The sequence below is a fragment of the Pipistrellus hanaki genome (genome assembly GCF_964339955.1).
Source record: "Pipistrellus hanaki genome assembly, chromosome: 1".
In the NCBI taxonomy this organism is placed as follows: Eukaryota; Metazoa; Chordata; class Mammalia; order Chiroptera; family Vespertilionidae; genus Pipistrellus; species Pipistrellus hanaki.
The window spans coordinates 176442082-176468230 of NC_140503.1; positions in this window are offsets into that span (position 1 = coordinate 176442082).

The window sequence follows — 26149 nt, forward strand, 5'->3', positions numbered from 1 at the left end:
TTGTGATGAACTAAAAACAGCAGACATTGAGCCAAGTTAGGATCTGTCTTGTAAAAATGGACTGGGTTCAAACAGCTCCACTCCCCCATTTGCTCCTGGGCTTCTGGCTTCATAGAAGCTAATGCGGAGATTTCAATTAATGTTACCTAAGATCATGAGGACATCCTAAGTGTAATAGGATTTAGAAATCAGAGTATTTTTTTTTCTGGGTTTAAAGCCAATTTTTACTAGAGAGAAACAAAACAACAACAAAAGATCTATATCTAATAAATTCATTAATTCTTTTGTTAACTTTTTTAGTTGCTTTTACTTAAGCATGAATATTTTCTTTTAAAATATTCCCATGATCCCAACACTAAAAAGGTCATGGACACATTTTCCTCTCCCCATTCCCCTTTCAAGAAATTCAGTGACCTTATTTTCAGGTGGTTCTTTCTGCCCTGAGGTCCTCTTTTATTTTTATTTTTATGATAGTACTAGAGCAAAGATAACATGGGCTCTTGACACTCAAGGCTTGAATTTATCCATCGCATTTCCAATATTACTTATCCAGAGTATTTTTTAACTTAGTCTCGCCAAACACACTACTTTAACAAATATTCTTTTGGATGTGACAGGTATTAAGATCACACTGGGGAATTCTCTGGATCTTTCTATTATATTCCCCAAGCAAACAGATTTTGAAAGCTTCTACCCACACATGTTTCTGCTATGGTAACATCTATACTAATAACAAAATATAAGAATTTATATTTCAAAAATATACTTGAAATAGAAAAATAAAATGGTCATTTAAATATATTTATTAGAATATTAAATATAACATATATATATATATATATATATATATATATATATATATATAATTTAGAAGACATTAAGGAAACAACTCAACCTTTTTTTTGAAAAAAAAATAAATTTTCTCAAGTTTTTGTAAGATAATATTGACTCTAAGAGTTGTTCACCATTTATGTATTTTTGTCTTTAAGAATTTGAATCTATTAATGCTGTCCTTGAAATTACTGAATACTGAATATAAATGATATATTTTAAATAGTTTATTCTGAAAGTATTAAGGCTAAATACACACAGTGTTTGATTTATAAATATGAATTAAGTGCCTACTAAAATTTCAAAAAAATTTAAAAAATATGCAATAGCTATCATAAATTATTGTTTTCTAAGAATAGATGTAAAAGTCAGTTACTATATTTTTCCTTGTGTTTTATAGAGAAACCCATAGTATCAGAACAGCATTCTGCATGTTACTCTGGTTACTACTGTGGCCCTAAAATGCAATTTCCACAAGGGCAAATTTTTGTCTGTTGTATTCACTGTTGTAATCTAACAAGTTTAGAAATAATACTTGCCATATAGTAGGTACTCAAACAATATTTGTTGAAAGAATAAATAACCACTTCTTGACTATCAGGTCAATAGACATAAAAGTTTGAAATATTGACTCCCTAATTCAACATGATCTCTATTGCTCTCTATTAACTATATAATCCCTTCCCTATCTCCTTCCCCTCCCCCACTCTCCCAAGGAGATAGGAAGTAGTTCACTTTAACTCAAGGGAAAGGACAAAGGAAGAGATAGTTGACAGGGATTTCTTTTCTGGAGACAAAACAATGAAATTGAGACGTATTTACATGATAAAGTAGGTTAATTCTGTTGTAGTTTGGGATTAAGATTGCTTTCCTGTATCCTCCTTTTTCCCCTACACAAGAAGCAAAACAACAGAGTAGAAAATATTGTAGTAAATATTCAAGTTCTCTTCTGGAATGGCTCTGAGAGCAGAGGTTGAAAATCCAATCTGAAAAGCAAACCTTTAGCCCATCGCTCTCCCACTTCTCTTCTTGCCTTAGCATTTTCTCAACTCCATAAACCATTCTCTACCACACACATACCCACCATAATGGATCTAGACCACATTTAATTCTGTGCTCCTTGAGATACCTTTTAATTTTTTGCAATATTTTTTTATTGATGTTTAGAGTGAGAAGAAGTGAGAAGGAGAAAGAAAGAGAGAAACATTGATGTGAAAGTAAAACATCAATTGGATGCATCCTACAAGCCCTTTACCGAAGATTGAGCCCACAACTCTGGCATATGTTCTGACTGGGAGCCAACTGATGACCTCTGGGTGCATGGGAGGACACTCAACAGACTGAGCCACACCAGCAGGGCCAGGGATAACTTTTAGTTTTTAATCTGTAAAATTGGTTTTAAGATTTAATCCTATTTACATGCCAGAAATCCCCCAATTGTTAAGTCTAAAAATGGGGGGGGTGGGGGGAGAAGGGGAATTCTTTAAACAGCTCTTAATTTAGTTGAGATGACTTAGAATGTCAGTAACTGGGGTGCAAAAAACGTTCTGAAACTTAATTGATGTTTAGATCTTTTATAGGTGGCTTCCACAGACACTATTAAGAGGTATAAATGGGGTGCCTGGATATCAAGTAATGGATTCCATTTTCTTTTAACAATGAAACAGGATCTTACAAAATCTGCTGTCTTCCCCTGCAGTTTGAAATCTGACCAAGTGTTTTAAAATCATTGTTTCTTTACTCCGACAAGAAGTAAGACATGCTGAGGAATCCTGTTCTGTAGCTATCTGACAAAACAATTATTAGAGTAATAATTTCATAGGGGACAGTGTATGTGAAAGCTTTTTTTTAAACACTGTACTGCTCTATACATGCTAGTTGTTTTCATTCCCTATAATTGAATTTGTCATGATTTATCATTTTTCAAAGCTGGGTGAAAGTCTTTATTTAACTCATGCTTCCTTCTGCATTGGCTCAGAAAGGATAGCTCACGGACATTAACTGGGACAGCTTTTCAGAAAGCTTTCTCTTGTTTGCAGTGTCTTTGTGGAGATTTCTTAAGGTTACATAGCTAGTTTCAGAATGTGGTATTCTAGTTAGTAAATGAATTATTTGTGAAGGAAGGTCACTGTGCAATGTATTATTAAAAGCACTAAAGATGATGCAGTTTGCTGACTTTTTCTGGAAATAGTGGTTCCTGAATATTTTAATATTAATTGAACCTGGAGTTTGTAATGGAAAGAGTTCAGAAGCAGGGAGAAAAGAATTGGAGTTTAATGAGGAAGTGCTAGAAGGCATGCTCATTAGTGCTCATCGGAACTTTAACCCACAGAGTACAAGCTCCCTTTCCCTGTGTCAATACTAATTCTCCTAGTCATGCCCTGACTTACAAAAGGACATAAGCACTGAATCTTCTCCGTAGTCATTCTCCTCTCACTTGCTTTCTCTGTGTATGTGTTCTCAAAAGCAGTCACTTAGCATTTCAGTGTATGCATTCACATTTCTAGAGGTAAAAATTAGCTTATGGCTTATGAGCACAGGAGATTTCCCCTTCCAATCCTTCAGTCCCCACTTGTCTATTTCTTTTACTGCAAATTCCTTCTCCTTAAGCAGCTGCTAATGAGAGATGATCCCTCATCAGGAAATAATGCAGGCAGAGAGGAAGAAATCCTGGTCTAAGTGATCCTCTCCAATAAACATCTGCTCAACACCTTGGCTCAGGGAATCTATGCTGCTTGGTCTGCAGCAGAATGAACATCATCTTATGTGATGAGCAGCAGCCCTGAACTAAATTTCCATAGAGAAAGTGATGTTTATCTACATAGCAGTGATAGCTACATAGCAGTAATACTCCACGTATATGTATTAATATAGTTATATAATCTCATTGTGTCTCCTTTGTCCTAACTTTGAGAATCCACACACATACACACCCTTGATTTTTTTCTAGAATAGTTCTATAAAAATATTCCTTCTTACCCTAAAATTATCCTGAAATGTTAACTTTGCATAGTGGTAGAAATCAGAGTAAACAGGGGAGCTAGCCAAGGCCTTTGTCCAGTATGAGTGATTTCCCCCTCAAATATACACTGTCAAGGGTGTGTTGTACTAATGGCTAATTTCACCTTACAGGTCTGTAAAGGTGATATCACTTTCCCATGTGCTTTGAAAAGCAAGCCATGACTTTGCATTAACTTCTATCTACGTTTCCATGTATAGACTATGTTTTGCAGCTATTGCCATGGTGCACTGAGGCTGCTGGAACAAAGGATCACAGTCTGGGTGACTTATGAACAATAAAAAAAAATTCTCACAGTTCTGGAGACCAAGAAGTTCAAGAATTAGATGCTGGCAGATTTGGTATCTTTTTCTATGTCCTCAAACGGCAAAAGGGGCAAGAGAGCCCTCGGAGGTCTCCTTTATAAGGGTACTAATCCCATTCATGATGGTATCACCAGGCAAAAATGTTTATTTAATCTGGCCTTTTCTTTTTATTTATTTTTCCTTTGACTCAAACTGGCCTCTTCAAGCAGTCTGACTCACCCACCTCCCTATCCTTTGCTTAACAATTAAGTCCTCGGGACATTGAGGTTCTGGTCAGTATCCAATAATCTTAGGAACAAGGTCTCTGGTCTATTGACTGCAGACACAGAGTTTTCAGTCAAACTAAACTAAAACTAACATTTTAGCCTCAGGTGTATTTTAGCTCTTGACTTATGAAAGCAGAACTATCCTGTGGAACAAATCCTCTCGGAATCAGACAGAAAAACTCCATGGATGACATTAGGACCAGATGCAATGGTTAATTTTCCTTCTCTCAGCACCAGCCAGTCAGTAGAGACCACAATCCTAACTGCATTAGTCACCGTGATTCAGGATTCCGCCCCCCCCCCATATAATGCATCCCCGAAAGCCACTGGGGAGCCAGGTCTTTGAGCATCAGCTGGCCTGTGACTGAGCATGGTGCCATCTCCTCCATGAATAAATCCTTTCTTGGTTGCAGACTGATGTGTGTGTCTTATTGGGCTTTGATGTGCACAGGCAAATGGACTCATTCTGCCTGTGAACAATGACTTCGCCTTTTAACATGAGTACGTTGGAGGATTAGGTTTCAACATGTAAATTCGAGGGAGACACGAATGTTCCTTCTAACAGCAGCTATTAAAAAGCTAAGTTTCTAGGCCAAATGTAGGCTGTCACTGCCTGCTTAGTGATGCCATCAAGAAACCAGTCTCCTCTCCTCCTGTTCTGCCATCTTTGCATGGCAGCTGGGCCTCCAGACATCATGCAGAAGGACCAGGCACAAAAGAAGCAGCTACAGCAGCAGAAGCATTTCATTAGCCAGGAATGGGATACATGACCCTCAGGGAAGTAGTAACATTGAATTTTAGCTTTTACAACCTCTAATAGTACATGTAGGCAAACGTTTACCTCTCGCTGTCAGAACGCCTTGTTCTCTTTGATATTTTAGAGGCTCTATTACTCTAGAAAGCAAGCATTTGTCATTTAGTAGAAGCTAAGCTTTGGCAAAAACCGGGACTTTTTTAAAACGCTGCGGGATGCTGGACAAATTGTTAAAAATCAGGACTGTTGCCAAGACCAGTTTGGCTCAATGGATAGAGCGTTGGCTTGGGGACTGAAGGGTCCCGGGTTCAATTCCGGTCAAGGGCATGTACCTTGGTTGTGGGTATATCCCCAGTAGGGGGTGTGCAAGAGGCAGCTGATCGATGACTCTCTCATCGATGTTTCTAACTCTCTATCTCTCTCCCTTCCTCTCTGTACAAAATCAATAAAATATATATTTTTTTTAAAAAAAAGCTTTTAAAAAAAAAAAAATCAGGACTGTCCCGCCAAAAGCGGGACGTCTGGTCACCTTAGTAGAAGCCTCAGTGAAAGTTGAAAAATATAATACTGAAGAATAACACATAGTTCATAATTTCACTTATAGTCATAGTTTATGAAAATAAAATATATTTGTGGGCCTAAAAGAAAAGAAAGGATCCAGTAGTTGTCAGGAGTGTTTATTGCAGAGCATCTGTGTACAACCTGGGATCACCTATCCCTGACGACCTTCAGAGCAGAAGGGCCATTCTGGGTCCTTTCCCAGCAAACTTCCAGCTGAAGTCTAGAAACGTAGAAGTATGTGCAAGCCAACCAGAGTTTTATATTCATAAGAACTGGAGGAAAAGCCTCATTAATGTACTCACAAGATCTAAAAGGAAGCCAATGATGTGTCTCTTATTACCCCACTGAGAAATTCATTTACTTTCTTTATTCAGGAGCCCAATTGCCAAAAACCTTTCCTGTCCATGCCTGAATGCTAGTTTCCCAGTAGTGATAAAAAAAAAATAGTACTTGGAAACATTATCCTAAAATATTAAACCTGCCAGTTGTTATTGTCCAAAGCTTTAGACATCTCTTTGCTTCTGTGTTACTTGCTAGTACAGTATATTTTCATAGTGAACTATGCCTGAGAACACCAATAAATACTAAAAACAAAGGCTTTTTGGAGTTAGATTTAACCTCAAAACAGTTTTTTAAAGCTTTCCTGTTTTTAGGCAGTCAAGATTATACTATACTTGGTTTAAGGAAGTTATCCTAAATCCAGCATGAGTTAAATAAGCGGTTTATGTGAGAGAAGTTCAAAATAGCGATGAGAGGAAGTGGCAGTGCTCAGTCCAGGCAGTCAGATCAGCAAAGAGTTAGCTATTGGGTGTCCAGGCAGGGCTTATAGAGGCAGAGATTTTGCAAATCCTCTTTAAAGAAGGATGCTTTCAGTGAGGCCTGGCAACAAATACACTGGTACTGTGTGCTGCATAAATCATAAAATACTGGATGTATGGAAGGAAGGAAGGAAGGAAGGAAGGAAGGAAGGAAGGAAGGAAGGAAGGAAGGAAGGAAGGAAGGAAGGAAGGGAGAGAGGGAGGGAGGGAGGGAGGGAGGGAGGGAGGGAGGGAGGGAGGGAGGGAGGGAGGGAGGGAGGGAGGATATAGGTAAACTCCAACGAGCAATAGAGTTCACGAGTAAATCCTCATTTTAAATGCCAAAAGCAAGCCATTGCTGAGAGTTCATGTGACTGGAGTGCAACAATAAGATGTACCCAGTTCATCCAACTATAAATTTGTTCTTAGCCATGGGCATTTTAAGTGTTCTATTCAGAGGCATGATAAAGAGGCATGTTCCACCTTCTAATTCAGGGCACCAGTTCTAATAAATACACTTCTGTCTTGTTCCTGGGTTCCTACCTGAAAACAGAAAACCAAGAAAGGAGTCCAATTTCCAATGCAAAAAATGTGCAAGAACCATTTTATCTGAAAGAGGCACCAATGATACCAGATGATGATGATATAATGGCAAGTAACTATTGGAAACCCAATACTGAATCTGCTGACAAGGCCAAAGTCATGGAGAACTGGGCCAGAAGGTAGGAGTTGGCTATGACAAGCAGAAATACTCAGATAATACATCCAGTCCAAACCGAGATTACCAGTACAGTTGATTTGACTCACAGTCAACTGAATAATTTTTAAATAAATTTTTGGTCAAATTGTTCAATGCACAAAGTTTTAAAATTCAAGAAGTTTCATAAATTTGTAACAGGAGCAACAACAAAAAAATAGCCCTTTGTCTTGCCACTTCTGATTCTTGCTTCTTAGAGCCAGCTGTTTTAAATATTTCTGGTAATAGTAACCTCCGTGTTTCCAAAAGGAATGCTTATTTTTTATTCTGTGAGTTTGCAATTTTAGTTTTAGATATTATCTATTGACTTGCTACTAGAGAAGATGAGGCTAGAGGTTACCATACCTCACCAGCACTTCCCACCACATGCATTTGCCTTGTCCCCGCCCTCCCAGTACAATTAGTTAGTACCTTGTAGTTATTATCCCATGCTTCTACTATCTCTATGCAATTATTCTTCTCAGTTGAGCCCTTTAGTATATGAAAATTTCATTTTATTTCTTACACACTTTTTTATTTTTGCTGAAGTTAAGGATTACCTAATTTTTCATTTGTTTAGTTTTCTGAACCCCTATCATGAATTCACTTTCCTACCCAGAAGTATAAAGCTTCATCCCTAAATAATATGCATGTTTTTAAGCTTTAATTTTCATTTTAGTTTCACTTCTGGGCATCTTACTTTATTGGAGTTTTCTGTCCAATAAGCCTTGGTTTTCTCTGAGTCCTTCACCATCACCTCCAGAATTCCCTTCACCTCCCTCTTGGGTAAATTCTCTAGTGTTCTTAAACCCATGCCTCCTTCTTCCTTCATACCTCATCTGTTTTGGTGGAATGTATCTTTCAGTAAGCTCTTGAGAAAAACTGGATGGTAGGTATATACTTTGAGACCTTGCATTTCTACAAATTTCTTCCTATCATCCTTAATTAATAGGATGGCTAGATATAGAAGTCTAATTAAAAAAATTAATTTTCCTTAGAATTGTTAAGGTATTACTAAATTGCCTTCTGGTTTCCAGGGTTGCTTTTCTGAAGTATAATACAGTTCAGATGCTTGTTATTTCGTGAGACCTGTTTCTCAGGAAGCCTTTGTGACTCTTTATTTGAACTTGGTGTTTTGAAATTTCATTGTGACGTGCCTTGGCGAGGATTTTTCTTCATCCCTTGATATATTCGTTTGCTACAGCTATCATAACAAAACACCACAATTATTTCCTCACAATTCTGGAGGCCAGAACTCCAACACCAAGATGTAAACAGGTTTGTTTTCTCCTGAGGCCTCTCTCCACCTTCTCTCAGTGTGGTCTTACGTGATCATTTCTCTATGCAAGTGTGCACCTGCTGTCTCTTTGTGTGTCAAATTTCCTCAGTTTATAAGGACACCAGTTAGACTGAATTAGGGCCAACATTATTGACCTCAGTTTAACTTAATCACCTCTTAAAAACATATTCTGAGGTATAGTGGGTTAAAGCTACCACATAAGCATTTTGGTGGAGGAAGGTATACAATTTAATCCAGGACACTTGGAGATAAGTCCTTTGATTTTAAAATATCTACTTGAATATTTTTAGGTATTTTTATGCTCCATCCATTCTCTGTTTGTTTATGTTTTTTTGTTTGTTTTGGGATTCTTACTATATGGATACTGGCTTTTAAAAATGATCTTTAGTTCCCTAAAATTTTATGTACATTTCCCTTTATTTGTATTCTTATTTTTTTAAGTACAGTTTTTCTGCTTTATTTTTTCATATATGTTTGAATCTCATGTTTATAGTTTTACTTTTTCTAAGAGCTCTTTTTTTCTGTACATTCTACTTTTGTAAACTTGTCTTTTTATTTCATTAGTTTATTTCACTTATCCCTGAAATCCCATAAATATTAGGTTTTTAAAATTTCCCCTGTTCTTTTCATTTTTATTTCTTTTCATTGCTCATGTTTTAGGATTTTTTTTTTCAAATGAATGTTGATTTTTTTTGGCTTTCCATTGATATTTAAGAATGATGAACCATATAGTTGATTAAAAGTTTTTAAAAAAATATATTTTATTGATTTTTTACAGAGAGGAAAGAAGAGAAATAGAAGGCTAGAAACATCAATGAGAGAGAAACATCAACTAGCTGCCTCCTGCACAGACCCTATCAGGGATATGCCCCCAACCAATGTACATGCCCTTGACCAGAATCGAACATGGGATCTTTCAATCCACAGACCGACACTCTATCCACTGAGCCAAACCGGTTTTGGCTGATTAGAAGTTTTGTCTGAGATAAATGTTATCAACTGGTCAGTTTCACTATTGGAGGCCTTTTAGCTGAGAAAACACAAACTATTAGTGTTTATTTTTTGAAGATTATTTTTTCTAGAGACAAATTCTTCAACTTCACTTATGGGATCTAAACCCATATGTCAGCATTCTCAGGATTGTGCACAATGGGTGACTAATTACTCTTTATTAACTAGTGTTGCACTTCATATTCCTTCTCTGAGTCTTGGACTCCTGCCCTCAGCTCATGGGCTAAAGCCTATGGAGATACTTTTATGTAGAATATAGAAATTACCACACTTTTAGGCATTTGATTATTATAATAAGTACTTGGACTATTGTTTATGCTGAGATAAAAAATAATGCAAGAAGTTAATGCAAGAAAAAATGTGTTCATGTTTTTCTTATGCAACTAGGAAAGTGATTCTCAAAAAATGCATGTGCTGACTTTTAAAACTGAAGCCATCAAGTTGGCAGCATAGGTAAATACTCTGCTTACCTCTTTGCATGACCATATAAATATGACAACTAAATTACAGAACAAACACTCTTCAGAATCCCCTGAAGACTATTTGAACAGGAGTTCTGTACCTAAGGATAAAAAAATAAGAAATGTCAAGACTGGTTAAAGGATATGTGAAATAACTGGTACCATATCCAAGTGTGGTGGTTAAGAATTGGGAGGGTATCTTGGCTAAAGAGGTCTTTACTAACTAAGAAAACAATACCATTTACATCACAAATAATAACATACTTAGGAATATATTTAACCAAAGAAGTAAAACATATATACTTGGAAAATTATAAGACACTAAAAAAGAAATTGAAAAAAGATATAAATAAATGGAAGCATATGACATGCTCATGGATAGGACTAATAACATCATTAAAATGTCCATACTACTCAAAGAAATCTATAGATTCAATAGAATTCCTATGAAAATACCAATGGTATATTTCACAGAACTAGAACAAGTAATCCTAAAATTTACATGGTTCCACAAAAGACCCCAAATATCCATAGAAATCTTGAGAAATAACAAAATTGGAGGTTATCACTCTACCTGATTTTCAACTATATTACAAGGCTATTGCAATCAAAACAGCATTGTGCTGGCATAAAAGCAGACACATGGATCAATAAAAGAGAATAGACAGCCCAGAAATAAACCCATGCCTATATCAAAGGAGGTAAGAAAATGCATTTGGGTAAATACAGTCTTTTCAATAGATGGTATTGGGATAACTGGACAGATACATGAAAAAACAAACAAAACAATCCACTTTTTGCACCATATACAAAAATATAGTTAAAATGGATTAAAAACTTAAATGTAAGACACAAGACCCTAAAAGTCTTGAAGAATATATAAGTTGAAAAATCTTTGACATCAATTTTAGTAATATTTTTTAATATATCTCCTTGGGCAAGGGAAACAAGAATAGATAAATAAACAACTGGGACTACATCAAACTAAAAAGGGCTTGCACAGCAAAGAAAATCATTGACAAAACAAAAGTTCCTACTGAATGGAAGAAGATATTCACCAATGATACATCCTAATGGGGGTTAATATCCACAATTTATAAAGAACTCATATAATTTAACAACATACCCCCAACCCCAAATACCTAGCTGGTTTGCCTCAGCGGATAGAGTACTGTCCTGTGAACAGAAGGGTCCTGGATTTGATTCTAGTCAATGGCATGTACCTCAGTTGTGGGGGCACATGCCAGAGGCAACCAATAGATGTGTCTCTCTCTGTCTCTCCCCCTCCCTTCCACTCTCTCTAAGTCCCACCACCACCATCACGACCACCACCAGCCAAGTCATGTTCCTGGAGCAAAAGGTGAGCAGATTCTACTAGTCTGTTTGTAACTCTGTTCTGCCAACAATCTTGGCCAAGGGGATACAAAGGATTACTTTTCAGAAGGCTCCACAAGATGGGACAAAGATAGTGCAGAACTTTGCTAAAGGGTGCTGAGTTGGGGGTGGGGTTTCTAAATAAGCAAGTGTAAGTAATGCTGTCTTGGCAGTAACTACAGCACACAAAGTATGCTCAGAGGAAATGGATAATTGCACTTCCTTCTTAAATTGGGAAATGTTTAGCATAACTCCTTAGGGGAACGTTTGTCTTCACTGTAAGATCCTCATCCTATACTCTCTGAAACCTATATAAATTATTTTCCCAGAAGCACAGGGTTTCATTTTTCTCCTCATTTTCTCAACTGAATTAAATTGCCATAATTACACTGAAACTAGTATTTCAACCAGAAGCAGAGTGAGATTGAAACTCTTGGACACTTAAAACCTTAACTACATATTTATCTCTGATAGTAAACCCTTGGCAGACCCAAATGTCTGCACCTGTCTAACTCAGAGGTTTTATATGCACAAAATCACCCGATGTTCCCCTGGTTTGAGATTCAATTGACATGTAGATATAGTATATAAGGCAGAGTCATAGAATCAAGGGCTTCCATTTAGGAATAAACCTTAGGAAACTTGTAATCTATGATTTTAACTTTTTAGAAAATAATTAGTTTTAGCAACTATTTCAGAAAAATCCCTATCAATGTTTACATAAATAATTACATAGTTTACAGGGTACAATATATAAGTTTACAATTTTTCATGTGAAAAATAATATAATAATCTTAAATAATAAAAGGCTAATATGCAAATCGACTGTCCATCAGAACAATTGGTCACCATGACACATACTAACAACCAGGGGTTAGACACTCAGCACAGGAGCTGGGATCACAGCTGGCGAGTGTAGTAGAGGAGGCAGTAGTGCTAAGGATGTCCAGGGATCCGGCCTAAACCAGCAGTTGGGCATCCCCCAAGGGCTCCCAGACTACGAGAGGGCACAGGCCAGGCTGAAGATCCTCCCCATGCACCTGCCTGAGTGCATGGATTTCATGCACTGGGCCTTTAGTTAATCCTATATAATAAAAGCCCAGTGACAAAAATAGCAGAATGACCAGAATGACTGGAGACCAGAATGACCATGGCCCCTCGCCCTGGCCAGCCCTGCTCCCCAGCAGGGATCCCCACCCCAATTGGGGGTGTGGCCAGCCTGCAAACTGCCTGCAGCCCTTCTCCTCAGCTGGCCCAGCCCCCAACTGGTGACCCGCACCCTGATCTGGGGCCCCCATCAGGATAGGCCAGCCAGCCCTGACCCATGCACCCGGCACCATCCTATATAATAAAAGGGTAATATGAAAATTGACCCTAAAGGTGGAACTACCAGAATGACCACTCGACCAGTCACTATGAGACTTACTGAACACCTCTTGGTCTCTTTCCCCGGCTGGCAGGCTCCAATCATCCAACAGCACACGGGGCACAGGGGGTGGGTGGCGGTGAGGGGCAGGGCTGGCTGCGGGCAGCCAGGGAAGATGTCCCTGATCACAGGCCAGGCCTAGGGAATGTAGCCACAAATGAATTTCATACCCGCACACAAATTTTGTGCACTGGGCCTCTAGTAATAATATAAGAAGAAACTCTTTTATATACTCACAACTGTAAATATTATTTTGCCCATTCCTGTGTTGTACCCTATGCACATTTTTTAACTGCAAATCTTTGTGACTTCTCAGCCAATCTTTGATAATGATATAATGGGTATATTAAGATGATAGTGTCTTATGAAATTACTAGAGGCCCGGTGCACAAAATTAGTACATGGGGAGGGTGTCCCTCAACCTGGCCTGCACTCTCTCACAATCTGGGACTGCTGGCTCCTAACTGCTCCCCTGCCTGCCTGCCTGATTGCCCCTAACTGTTTCTACCTGCCAGCCTGATCACTCCCTAACCACTCTCCTGCCAGCCTGATTGATGTCTAACTGCTCCCCTGCTGGCCTTATTGCTCCCAACTCCCCTTCCCTGCCAGCCTGATCACCCACAACTACTGCCCTCCCTTGCTGCGACCTGCCTGTTCCACGAGAGGTAGCAGAGACGTCAGGATCAGCCTCCTCTGCGCTGTGTACAGCCGTGGAATCCCCAGGCTTTACCACGTGGAGCAGCCACTAGCCCCCCCCTCCACTGTGTGGGTGGCCATCTTGTGGTGTCCATCTTGTGACGGCCACCTTGTGATGATGTCACATGAGGATGTTGCACAAGGACGTGATGCCAACGAGGCTTTTATTATATAGGATTTTTGAAAATCAATAGTGAATTTTTTATTGCATTTATTTGTATAAATGCACAGAAACTAACATTTAAGAAAGCAGGAGGGATTGTCCTTGATTCCATTTTGGTGCTTTCAATACTGTACTATGTAATTGTCCATATTTTGAAGCAGGATTAAATTATATGATTATGGCTTGATATATTTGGTTAATCTATAGGGTCTTTTAGACTACTGCATGTAGCATTTAAAATCTCTCTATATAAAAGCTTAAGTGACCGAACAATTGAAAGAGCAGTTGACTGGTTGCTGTGATGAGCACTGACCACCAGTGGGTACATACTCAATGCAGGAACTGCCCCTTAATGGTCAATGCACTCCCACAGCCAACCTCCCATGGTCAGCCAATCTCCTATGGTCAGCCAACCTCCTGTGACCAGCCGGCCAACCTCCTGCAGTTCCTCCTACTGGCAGTGGGCCATCTTCCCGTGGTCCCTTCCCCCAGCCGGATGGCCCCCTAATTGGCCCAATCACCAGCCAGGCCAAGGCACCTCACCCATGCACAAATTCATGCACCAGGCTTCTAGCTATAAAATAAAATTAAAAATTTAGTATATCAAATTCTGAGGCCAAAATTAATTTTAAAAATTGCTGAATCCAAGCGTTAATGTATGGTATATTTAAAGTGTAAAATAGTAACTATGCCCTCTATATAACACATTAATTAAAAAAAATTAGTATTATATGACATTTTCCCAAGTTAAATGCAATATAACTTCAGAAATTTCTTGGATGGGTAGCAGATTGAGTCTTGCAGATTCTAATTTGATGACTATCTCTCTAGTCTAGATGAGACCTATTATTTCTATTAGAGCTTTTGAATTTCTGTTGACATTTAGTTCATTGTTTTATAAAGTTCAGGAATATTTCTGTAGATAGCACTTTGTTAATTCCTAAAACTTAAATCTGCTCAGCTTGTCAATGAACAAAATATGAAATTCTCTTAATCAAAACTGTAATTTTTAAAAATTTGTTCTTCCAAATATACACCTCATCAAAATGTTTGTACTGCTTATATAACTTCTTACTTTTTTAAAATCATTCCTCTATCCTTATCTGAAACATTTCTTTATACCTAAGGAATATTCCTGCAATACTAGAGCATCTGCAGATGCTGGTGGGTAAAATAACCGAACATCTGCAAATGCTGGTGGGAAAAGGCTAGTGGATAAAATCTCAAGAAAATTACTATGATTATGGTATACTCAGGAGATAAGTTTTTACTCTAAAAAAATAAATATTCAATTCCTTACTTTTCTAAAACCCTTTAAACTTGAGTTAGAATATTGTGTAGAATGTTAGAATAAACTATACTTTCTTCTACTTATTGTCATTTTTGTTTGCTCCAAAAATTGTTTTGATTTGTACATTTCAAAATTTTGCTTGACTAGTAGAAGTTTTTATCTGAATTATTCATATTTAAATAACAGAGTAAACATCAGTGAACAAATAATGGAAAATGTGTATCTTTGATTTCACACATTTTTACCTTCTTTCTTAATGAAAAGGAACATATTGTAAAATTAAGAAATAGAATAGTATCCAAGTGTTCAGGGTACTACATGAAGAATTCCTTATGCATGCAGAAATAAAATGTTCCTCAGGGATATACAGGGAGAACATGAGGGAGGGAGAAAGGAGGACCTATTGGTTGAATATATTAAAGAGCACTTAAATTAAAAAAAAAAATTTGAGATAAAAATGTAAATCTGTTGCAGAGAGAATGTTCACTAATAGTATAATTATTTTGTTTAAAACTTTCTCTCCTAACTAGTGAATAAGAATCAAAACAATAATAATCCTATATAATAAAAGGCTAATATGCAAATTGCCTCCTTAACTGGGAGTTCAACCAGGGGCGAGGCTGGCCCACCAACCACATGTGGCCCCTCCCCAGCTGCCCCTGCCCCTGATTGGTCCAGCTCACCATGGTCGGGGCTGGGCTGGCTGGCCAACTTCCCATGTCTCCTCCCCCCTGGTGGGCCTGCCCCAATTGGCCCCAATTGTGGTGGGCTGGCCAGAGCCCACCTGTGCATGAATTTGTGCACCAGGCAGCTAGTTAAGTATAAAGACACTTTTATAAGGGTTAGCAATAACAGTTTAGCAATGCAGTCTAGTAAATGCAGGGAGAGACAGAGGATCCTGAGATTTAGAAGGCCAAGTTCTACAATTTTATTAATATAAGTAGCTAGTTTGAAATTCTTTTCTTTTTGAAAGACTGCCAGAGGATATGTATACCGAATCTTGATTATGGAGATTTTATTTATATGGAAACTATTAAAAATCAATGACATGGGCCAACCTACTTTTTAATATACTTTTGCTTTTGGTTGAATTTTGTTCTAAATGGAGATGGATGGTGATTGACTTACTAGCTTAACTTTGCTTAGGAATGCTGCTCCTATTTGTAAAACTTAAGTCAGTCTCCACTTACTTTTCCTGTCCTCACATTCTCAGGATTTTACAATAACAATATATCTTGGTATATTCATGGTGGGTTTTTTGTTTTGTTTTTGTTTTTTGTTTTTTTTTTTAGAACTGGGAAAAATATTCTTAGCCAAATACCCTATCAGTCAAATCTTTCCTAACTGAGCTCCATATTTCTGTACTTACAGAGCCATCAATGGACATACATCACCTCAAATCTCCTTTCTACTGTGCCTGTGTCAGAATAATGTGGGCAAGCCTATGTTTGAAACTGTTATTTTAAATCTTTTTTTCTTAAGTAGAAATATTCAGGTCTCCATGTATCTTGAATTGTCTTATGCCCCATGAGTGTTTTTGTAACCATAGCAATGGTTTAAGATTATTACTTCAACATTTAAAAAAATAACACATTACATACTAATCTATATCCTTAGTTTCCTCAGCTCTTTCCCTAGGCTGCCCTTTCTCTACGATTGCCAAAATGGTTATGAGCTAGAGGAAGAAAAAATATTGAGATGTGGACAGTTAATTAGCTTTAGCACCCTACTGAACCTCCTTATGTGAGAGCCATAATTGTAAATATAAGCCTGCTTCCAACCACCCTCTCATTTGAGAGCAATCATAACGAGTACCATCTGCCAAAGGGAAGCAAGGAGGTTGCTTGGAGCAGTTGGCTAGTACAATGAGCTGCAACTTGCATCATAGCATTCTAGTTTTTATTTCAAGAAAGTATGCTTGATTTGACAACGAGCACTTATGTTTTCTTTTAAATATTATTTACATGGAAGTTAAACATCAAATAAACAACAGGCATTGATGTTAAGAAATTCAGAGCTGATTTTTTTTTTTGCATTCTTCTTTCATGTAGCAGAGGTTTGTACTCTTGTTCCTATTTGCCTTCAAATTGTTTGCATATGTTGTAATTAAATTTTTGAAGTTTACTGATTACCTATGTGTGCAGAACGCAGTATCATCTTTAATCAATATGTGCTGTACAGACAAATAATATGTATAGAAATGCTGTCACACACAGTTGGTGTATACTAAAATTACTGGACACATTTTTCTATTCTTAAGGATCTTTTAGTCTAGATTTCCAGGCAGGATATATAAATAATAATGAGGAGAGCTAATGTTTTTGACATGCATTTTACTTCAAGTAGAGTTACTCATTTAGATACATTGTTTTTTGCTTGTTTGTTTTGTAATAACACAATAATACTTAATTGCAAATCAAGACATAATATAATTCAATGACCATTTATGGTTCCAAAACAGGTTCTGCTATTCTTGAGATAATGAAAAGTATAATGTTGACCAGAGTGGTGATGAAGACATCAAAGAAGAGGCTACATGAGATTATTACTGATAGACAAGTAGAAATAAATGATTAAGAAATAAAAATAGGGAAGCCTGATGAAGATTTATTAAGCAAAAAGAAGATTATAAATTTGCTTTAAGATGGCCTGTTTCAGATGGTTCCACTTAATAAAGGTAGGGAAAAAAAGTTCAGTTGAAGAGGTCGAACTAGAACTCAAGTGCCAGTTTGGATAAGGAATTCCCAGTCGCCATGAGCCTGTGCTAATTGTGATCTGACAGAAGAGTTCCATTGGCTTAAAGCCAAGGCCATGCTTGGATAGGATGGGGTCTGCTGGATACTGTATTATTGTACCAGAGCAGTTCTGGACAGTCAATTTTATTTGTTTGTAATCTGGGGTAATATTCCCATTGAAAAAAGTATTTTATATTCGGAAAAATTATTTGGAGTAATATTGAGAGTTGGAGAATTCTAACAAAGTCTTGAAAAGGCTGAAGCAGAAAGAAGCATTAACAAAGCAGAAGGAGAAATCAGAGATCAGAAATCAGAAATAGAGTTGGGGTGAATTGCACATAATCAGGAAAAGGAGAATTTTGAAAAGGAGAGTGGTGACTGTTGAAGGATGCCAGCCTTGCCAGTCGAATGAGTCTAAGAGAGGTGGGCTGGACTTAATGATTAGTTGCCCACTATTAATTTCTGAGATTACCTTTTCTGAAGAAAGAACAGAAGTCCAATTGAGGTAAGCTAATAATAAAATAAAGGAGGAAATGAAGGATGATAGACTTGGAAACATAATGAGACCTTTTGTCAATAAAAAAGAAGAAATAAAAGGGTAGTCAGAAAGATCAGTGGAATCAACTAAATCAGTCAGTAACAAATAGTGGTTATTGCTCAAACATTAAATATAAGGCTTCTGTCAGATTAACATTGCCTAGTAGAACATTAAGCAACTAGAGGACCCTTCCATGAATTTGGGGGAGGGGATGTGGGAGTTTGGCCAGCTTGCCCTGCCCCCAACTGGGGGGGATGGTCAGGGGAGGGGGCAGATGGGGGATGAGTCTGGGGCAGTAGACAGCTGGCCCCACCCTACACCCTGGTTGAACTCTGGTCGAACTCCTGGTCCAGGGCACAATTCACATATTACTCTTTTATTATATAGGGTGGTTGGAATGTTCTATATGTGCACTGACCAATAGAGCAGCCACTAGCTCTTTGTGGTTACTGAGCAGTTGAAATGTGGCTAGTGCAATTAAAAGTAAATTTGTTCATTTTATTTATTTAATTTTAATTAACTTAATTTTGCATTATATAGCCACATGTAGCAGATGCAGCTATTGCTTACATAAACAGTAGAATGGAGTATTGTCTTTTAAAATTGAAGTATGGTCAATATACAATATAATTCATAAATTTTAAGTAATTTGAGGAATTTTGATAATTGAACACTCCCATCAATCTACCACCCAAAGGAAGATATAAAATTTTCTGACAATCCAAAATGCTTTTTCTTCTCCTTTTTAAGTCAACTCCTCTCCCACTTATAGTGGCCACTTTCTGATTTTTCATATAAATGGACTCTTGTCATTAATAGTATTTTCTCTACTCCTTCTTTCTGGCTTCTTTCATGTAGCAAAGTATTAGATGTTTATATATGTGTCAATGTAATTTATATGAATAGACTATAATGTCTTTATTCATTTTCCTAGTGACAGACACTTTCGTGTTGTTTCTAGTTTGGGGCTATCATACCTACTGTTTTTAACATAAAGGAGAAATGTCAGCCAGGACCATTTCTGCTGCCAAGTTGTAGGATACTCCAAATGGTCTGGCTTATGGAATTGACATATCTATCGAAGGAAGGATTTGGTCTCAGATGCAACTTAAGGTAGGGTATAGTGTTAGTAATCAGAAAACAGTTTGGTCTTGGGGAAAAACAACTGGAAAAAATGGTCATTTTAATCTCTTTTATTGTTTTACCCTTTTCCTCTTTCTCTCTCTGCCCTGTTTGTGCCCCCATTTAATTCTCCGTTTTCCCTGTGGGATCTTCCTAATGGGTATTCTTGTCAGCTTATCCAACACCATCTTAAGAAACAACCATATCTGTACCACTGTGGAGATTTCCAACCCAGTCCAGGGGTTAGCTATATCAGCATTTCCTTTTGCCTCATTACTGTTTTCTCCATTCCCATCTCCTCCCAGAGACACCACAGGGAGAAGGACCCTGTGTCACTGCTTGTTGTCAGAGAGAACATCAAGGAGAACTTCAGATAGAATAGTCTAAAAGGGGTGGAATGCAGGAGAGGAGCTGGCACGTTTCAAAGACACTGAACCCATTCCTCAGGTCTGTCACACATGACGTGCGGCTTTTACTCTACTGGGAATTGCCTTAAACTGTAGAAACAGAAAATAGGATAGAAGATTTGTTTTGGTTCTTAGCAAGAATTGCCTTCCTGGTGGCAATGGCCAGGCTTTTCTTCTTAAAGTACTGGACAGAGGTTTCCTGAAGGGGAAATAGCTCCTCCCACCAAGCTGAGGAGAAGGGCAGAGTGTTAAAGAACCTGAGCAGACAGCACAGAATCCCTGAAACATAAAAGAGGGAGGAAAAAATAACGTGGATAGCCAGAGAAGTGGGATTAGAAAGAAAGAATGAGAGATAAAGGGAAAACAGGGGAGTTTGAAGAAAATCAGGTAGAGGAAATAAAACGGCATGGCAGAAAGGAGAGGAGAGGAGAGGGGAGGGGAGGAGAGGGGAAGGGAGGGTAAGGGTGGGAAGGGGAGAGGTGAGAGAAGCAGCTGAAAGCAGAAGACAAACCAAAGTTGCTAACTCTAGAAAGCCAGATCTGATTATGGCAATAACATTGGGAAAAGGTGATAGTTGCAGTGGGAATCTGTGTGACCCTGCTGTGTGCCCCATGACAATAACTAAAGAATCCACCAAGATCAAAGGTGTGAAGTAAATAGATTGAAGTGTAGAGCTGGCATCTCAGACTAGCAAACAACTGAAATTCTCTGGTGAGGGAGGCAATGGAGATGTAGTCAAACATTTTTTAATGTTTGTCTGTAAGTATTGGTAACCAGTTTGTTTTTAATTTCACTGAAAAAATCTGGTTATAATTCTGCCCATATTGTGCTGATTGAGTTATTTTTATGCAGTATTTTGATTTTGAGGTATGATTGTAAGAATCCTAACCAGGACTGTGGGAGTTCAAATACTTGAATCTGTGAACACTATTCTGAGACTTTGGTCATTACATTTCCATGTCTTACTGAGGCAAATGGCAAATCATTACCTTAATTCTACACTGACTGTTATGGAAGATAATTAGATTGATTATATCCTGGGAAGAAAGTCATCTATTTTTACACTTATAATAACATAATTTGTATACCCTATCCAGGAAAACAAAGAAGTTTATGGCAGTGTGGGACAGTATCACTGGGCGATATTATTTTCAGCTTCCCTGCTTGGCCAGAGTGGCTCACTTGGTTGGGTGTCATCCTGTTCACCGAACGGTTATTGGTTTGATTCCTGGTCAGGTCATATGCACTGTTTAGGAGTTTGATCCCCAGTCAGGGAAGTGTCACTGATCAATCAATGTTTCTCTCTTATATTAATGTCTCTCTCTCAGCATGTCCTCCGATGAGGATTTAAAAAAAAGAACAGAAAGTTATGCACTGCCTTAAATATTTAACACATATCTTAGGTAGAACTAGTTATATGCTTTGGTGATAAAATAAATTACTAATATTAGCATTCACATTAAATCTATGTAACTACTTTTTGGTGTTTGGTATTGCTGATAAAATGGGATATCAATATTTTAATGTCTACCATTTTCTGCTGTGAGATTTTCTAGGATAAGTCACAATACATCCCTACCCATTTTGATATATTTTAATTGATATTTGAGTGTCTTCTGTATATGTCTTTTAAAAATAATATTTTATGCCTAAATAGAGATTGATATACACTTTTTTATTTAAAAAAAGATATTTTATTGATTTTTTTTTTTTTTTTTTACAGAGAGGAAGAGAGAGGGATAGAGTTAAAAACATCGATGAGAGAGAAACATCCTTCAGCTGCCTCTTGCACACTCCCTACTGGGGATGTGCCCGCAACTAAGGTACATGCCCTTGACCTGAATCGAACCTGGGGTCCTTCAGTCCACAGGCCGATGCTCTATCCACTGAGCCAAACCAGTTTTGACGATACACATTTTAATGACTTTTCAATCCACCTCAGTTTAAATTTTCACTTAAAATCATTTCTACAAAGATTCACCAGAATCCTATGTACAGGGCCACATTTCTCTTTGTCAAAAAAAAAAAAAAAAATTGATTTGTTTTTTCCCCTCCTTGCTCTCTTTTATCGGGTCTAGTAATAATTAATGTCGTTTTTAAACATTCGTTTAAAATCTTGCTTGGCGTTGACTTGTATTGACATAACCTTCAAACACGTGGTATCTACAGAACATGTAAAGTGCAGTTAACAGGTTTTGCTTGAAAAAGCTTGTGTTTGGTTTGGTTTTTGTTGCAAAACTAGGGCTAAGAAGATGGCGGATGAAGAGCATATTCGGCACTGCATGCTTTACGAGTTCCAATTAGGACGAAAAGCAAGTGAGGCTGCAAAAAATATCTGTAGTGCTCTTGGTCAAGATGCAGTTAGCGCCAGAAAATGCCAGCGTTGGTTTGAGAAATTTTGCGAGGGAAATTTTTCGTTAGATGACAAGAGTGGTCGAGGCCGTGTGTCCAATTTTGATCAAGAAGCTCTTCAAGCTCTTTTGGTGCAAAATCCTCAAAATACCCAACAAGAGCTTGCGACAACTTTAAATTGTTCACAAAAAAACAATTTCCAATCAATTGCGTGCACTTGGCAAAGTGCAAAAGTTTGGAAAATGGGTTCCTCATGAGTTGACTGACAACAACCGTAATCAAAGAGTCACAATTTGCAGTTTGCTCCTCTCTCGTCAAAACCGTTTGCCGTTTTTAGAGCAAATTGTTACTGGAGATGAAAAATGGGTGCTGTATGTTAATTTGAAAAGGCGGCCTCAATGGTTGGACAAAAATGAGGCTCCGCAGCCCACGCCAAAACCTGACTTGCATGTGAAAAAAGTGATGTTGTGTGTTTGGTGGAATTTTAAAGGAATTCTTCATTATGAACTTTTACCATCTAACCAAACCATTACAAGTGCAGTGTATAGTGCCCAATTGGAAAGGTTAGCCCAAGCTTTAAGAGAAAAAGAACCCGCGCTGATTAATCTGAAGGGTGTAATTCTTCACCAAGATAACGCACGACCGCATACTGCAAGAATCACTGCTGAAAAACTGCGCCAGTTGGAATGGGAAGTTCTCCCTCAACCTGCATATTCTCCTGATATTGCCCCTTCCGATTACCATTTGTTTCGTTCTTTGCAAAACTTTCTTCTTGGAAAAAAATTTAATAATGAAGAATGCCTCAAAAATGCATTGACCGAATTTTTTGCATCAAAATCACAAGAATTTTACAACAGAGGGATTAAAATACTTCCTGAGCATTGGGCACAAGTATTAGAAAACAACGGCAACTATATTGTTGATTAAATTTTGTTGTATTGTTTAAATAAATTCGATTTAAAAAAGTATTAGAAAACGACATTAATTATTACTAGACCTAATATTTGTGAGTCTGGCCAGCTGGTTTCATCCTTTACTGTTGAAACAGCTTTTCCAGACTTCTTACCCAATCTTGGAAATCTTCTAACCAAAACCAGAAAATGTCAATGAATGATAGTGTGCATTTGATATACAAATTTCACAACAACCTCTTATTGTGTAAGGCCTCGGGTGAACTTGTTTGAAGTTTTTCACTCAGTCTTCACAATGAAAGTTAGGTTAACCAATCTACTTTAATATAAGATGCATGTCATAGGAAAAAGGATAAAAAGCACCGGTGGATGTAAGAAACGATTTTTAGTTAATTATAAAAAAGTTTTCTATACATTTAAAAATAGAGACATGGTAAATGAATATAACATTTTCTGTTTAAAATACAGATAAGGAATTAAAAAATTTTTTTTCTGGTAAAAAGTAGTAATATTTGATGAGTATTAAAACCCATCCTTAGTAGTTCTCAAATTCTTGTTTTACTACAAATTTTCCATTAATCCTTTTTTTTTTAATAAATATTGCATAATAGCTACTGCTTCAGATCTGAGGACCTGCTCTGAATCTCCATACTGTTTTGTCCAGAGTCCATGTGATTTGAACTAAATATTTTTCTCTTTCTTTTGGGGATTCCCTTACACTTAGATAATGCTTAATATATAAGTACTAGAGGCCCGGTGCATGAAATTCATGCACTGGGGACGAGGGGTGGGTGTCCCTCAGCCCAACCTGCACCCTCTCCAATCTGGGGTCCCTTTCACAATCCAGGACTGCTGGCTCTCAACTTCTTACCTGCCTGCCTTCCTGATTGCCCCTAACTGCTTCTGCCTGCCAGCCTGATCACCCCCTAATCACTCCCGTGCCAGCCTGATTGACATCTAATTACTCCCTTGCCAGCCCAATCATCCACAACTGCCCTCCCCTGTCAATCTGGTCATCCCTAATTCCCCTCCCCTGCATATTCCCTCTTTATTAGATAGGGTTTTTTGTTTGTTTGTTTTCTTTTTTTTCTTTAGCATATTGCACAGCCCTAATGCCTCTGCTTGGTGGATTGGGGGACTCCAGCAGGGCTAAGAGGACTGGGCACTGCCATCTGTGGCTATGGGTGCCACCATTTTGTCATGGAGTGATGGCTAATTTGCATATTACTCTTTTATTAGATAGAATTCTGTACAAATAAGTAACTGAAAAGAGAATAGCACATTAAAAGAGTTTCAGTATAAACATTAGAAAAAAAATGTGATCCAATTCATTCTATATTTCCTTAAGTAACACCTAAATATGAGTCACGATATTAAGTATTAGGTTATCCTGTTCCAACAAGTAGGAAATTTGAAAGAGAAATGAGATTTTAGATAGAGATGAGTTTGATGTTATGCTGTAAAAAGTTATTTTGTCTAAAATATTTGATAGAGGTCAATATTTGGAAATTTACAAATGGTCTTATTTAGGGTCAGAATGTAGAATTTAAAGAGGTGATGCCATTCCTTTTGCCTTGCAGACTATATTCTTCTGGAGGAAAAGAGGGGCCAGTGAGTAGGATAAAGGCCAATAAGTAAAGCAAAAATAACAAATATGTATTTTTATAGATTTTTTATAAATTATGGAAATTTTAACATTAAAGAATCATTTTGAAAGGACTTAGGAAAATAACAGACTTGTATATCATTACTTCTTTATTTTGTCTTTTCATTTAAAGAGATTTTATTGTGATTTTATTTTCTTCTCAACCACATTTTCTCTCAATAAACTATAGCCTTCAAAAGAAAGCTCAGATTTCCAGTTTAGTTTTCTTTCAAGAGTTTTTTATTGTGTTAAAAAAAGAGAGAGAATACTTTGTTTTTTAAAAAAGAGATTGAAAGCAAAGGAACAGATATATTTTTTTTAAAATTCTAAAGTAGTTTGTTATGAACATATATTTTTCTTTATATAAGAGATTGCAAAATAGTGTACAATGTCTAATCTCTCAGAAATAGCACAATAAAAATGATGATACCTTGAATGAACTGTGCAGCTCTCATTAATTATAATAATCTATGTTAGCCAGCAGAACCAACCTTCTTAAAACATTGAAAGTGCTACTGACTAAAAAATTGTTGTGTTTGAGTTGCTATAATTTTTCATGTGTAACAGCTTACATTATGCTAAGAATATATCCAACATTTAAAAGAATTAGGTGATCACTAATTTGGACCCTATTTTTCCTAAAGAAATTTAAAGATGATAGTTCTAAAACATGAATTGGTTTTCATAGCATAATAGATAGAAAATTGAATTGTGCAATTTGAAGATCATTAAAATATTTCTAAGGACAAATTGTCTTGGAATTAGTATACACATTTCATATTGCTTTACATACTTTCATATTAGTTAACTCTAGTTTCTTTAAAAAAAATCATAAAGAAAGTTTACTTGGGCTTAGGAGTATACATCATGGAATAGTCCCACTCTGCTGATGATTGCTGTCTAGGAAAATTTGCTACTTCTAGGTTACATTTATTATTTTTTTAAGAAAAATAGTTTACTGACTTTTAGAGAGAGAGAGAAAGGGAGAGGAAGAAAGAGAGAAATATCAGTGTGAGAGTGCACCATCAATAGGCTGCCTTCTTTTATCCCACGAAAGAGCATGTGCCTTTGACAGGGAATTGAACAGACAACATCCAGGTACACTGGACCAACCAACTGAACCAGCTACACTGACCAGGACAGGTTACATATATTCTTTAAATTTCATGTTTTATTCAGTAATAGTTTTCATCCTCTCTTTCAAGAATTGTTTAAAATATGAGAAGACAAACCAAGGATACACTTCTCTACAATTCATATATACCACAGTAATGGCAAAGTTGCAGGCATGGGTAACACTGAATTGATATGTCATTGGCTTAAAGTGAGGACATCTTGGTATAGTATAACAACTTGGTATAATACATAAAACACAGGCAGGTTTTAGTAGAACCCTGTCTTTATTGAGTAGAACTCCATTTCTTCCTTAAGTCATAGGCTTATTGTAT